We start from the raw sequence: 2,283 nt of genomic DNA on the forward strand, positions 1-2,283 counted from the left end.
TTGTGATAAGTAACTACTGAATATGCTTGTCTTATGGCTACCTATAAATGTCCCAAGATAGTAAAGATTCTCTTCTCCCTGTTCCACATGGACCATCAAGGGGCATTAAGGTGAGCATGTTACCATAAAATGTGACTCCTTTATTTTACTCCTATCTTATCCTCTATGACTTTACTTTAATCTTTATATACTATAACTGTACAATTACGCCTACTGACCCTTCAGTTGTTAGAGGCTGGATCTTCTTACACGTACTTAACCCATGGCGCCACCAAGACTCCAATCTAATAGGATATAGGATTGTTATTGTTCGGTGTCATTGGGTTAGTTCCGAGTCAGCAACCCTGTGTACAAAAGAGTGAAACGCTGCTCAGTCCTGTGCCATCCTTACAATCGTTCTTTTGTTTGAGCTCATGGTTGCAGCCACTGTGTCCATCCATCTTTTTCAGTGCCCTTCTACTTAACCCTGGTTTAAAGTCAGGAAAGGGGTGCCTTAGGACTGTATCCTTTCATCGTTTATTCAATCTGTATGCTAAACAAATAATCCACGAAAGTGGATTATATGAAGAAGAAGGTGGCATCAGGATTGGAGGAAGGCTTATTCATAACCTGTAATATGTGAATGACACCCTTGCTTGCTGAAAGTAAGGAGGGCTTAAAGCACTTGTTGATGAAGATGAGGATTTCAGCCTTTGGTATGGATTACAACTCAATGTAAAAAAAAATTCTTCACAACTGAACCAAAAGGTAACATGATAAGCAGAGAAGATTGAAGTCAAGGAAGTTGTCTTGCTTGGATTCACAATCATTGCTCTTGGAAGCAGCAGTCAAGAGATGAAAGACACATTGTGTTGGATAAATCTGCTACACAAAACGTTAAAGTGTTGAAAAGCAAGGATATTACTTGGGAGGACTAAGATGTGCCTGCCCCAAGCCATGGTTTTTTAATCTCCTCATATAGACGTGAAAGTTGGACACTGAGTAAGGAAAGCAAAGAGGAACTGATGCATTTGAATTGTGGTGCTGATGAATATTGAAAGTGCCATGGACTGGCAGAAGAACATACAGATCTGCCTTGGAAGAAGTACAGCCAGAGTGCTTCTTCGGGACAAGTCTGGAGAGACTTCATCTTATGTATGTTGAGCATGTTATCAGGGGAAACCAGCCTCTGGAGAAGGACATTATGCTTGCTAAAGTGGAGGGCCAGAGGAAGGGTCTTAAGATGGATTGACACGGGGCTACAAGGGCCTCAAACATAACAATTTTGATGATGGCACAGGGCTGGCAGTGTTATTTTCTATTCTGCATTGGACCTACTCAGCGGCACCTCACAACAGCTGTCAAGCATGATGTCCTTTACCAGGATTGTTAGATGCCATCAAGTCGATGACGGCACCCAGTGACGTTCTTGGCATGTTGATGATGGTATGGTCTATTGGCTCGCTGTGAGGATTTTTATTTTCTTTTGGGATGATCAGGTCACATACCTTGTTATATTGCCCTTCATTGCACTTTGCAAATAATTGTGATTTTTACAAATCAAAGGTCTGGTAACCCCATGTCAAGCAAGTTGGTTGGTACCATTTTTCTAGGCATGTGTTCATGGTAATTTTCACAGACTTTCAATTTCAGAATTTTTCATAATGGCATTGTATACTTAATAGACTACATATAAACAACTTTCATATGCATTGGGAAGCAAAAAAAAAGTGACTTATTGCAATGTTCACTTTAAGGCAGTGGTCTGGCACTGAGCCTGTAATATCTGAGGGATATGCCTGTATTGAAATTCTGGCCCCTACCCCTTGTTATTGTTAATTAGGCCATATCTGAGTTGGGTCAGTACTAAACCTAATCACTTCTGACAAAGAGTGGAGTAGACACACAAGAAAGGGAGACAGGTGATGGAGACACATGGAGCTATGTGCCCAGGAAGACAGGATTGCTCGCAGCTTCTGAAAGGTGAAATAAAAAGGGACACCCTGTATTCCAACTTCTAGCTTCTGAACTGTGAGAAAATATTGCTGTTCTTTAATATCCATTTGTATTACTGTTAGAGTTGAACTAAGAAACTGAGACACCCTTTATCAGGCAAAGGAGGCTCATCGCCTCTTCAACCTGTTTTCTTAAGCAAATGGAAGATAGTTCCTAAACAATAACTAAAGATTAAAATGGCTAACATTTATTGAGCATGTACCCCAAGCACTCTGGATCAGAGTCTGTTGTCTCACACCCCCTGATACAGTTATTTCAGATCCCCGCTATACCAATAACTAGCTCTAT

Source organism: Echinops telfairi, unplaced genomic scaffold (assembly GCF_000313985.2).
Source record: "Echinops telfairi isolate 266 unplaced genomic scaffold, ASM31398v2 ScPeMD7_1713;HRSCAF=2227, whole genome shotgun sequence".
Classification (NCBI taxonomy): domain Eukaryota; kingdom Metazoa; phylum Chordata; class Mammalia; order Afrosoricida; family Tenrecidae; genus Echinops; species Echinops telfairi.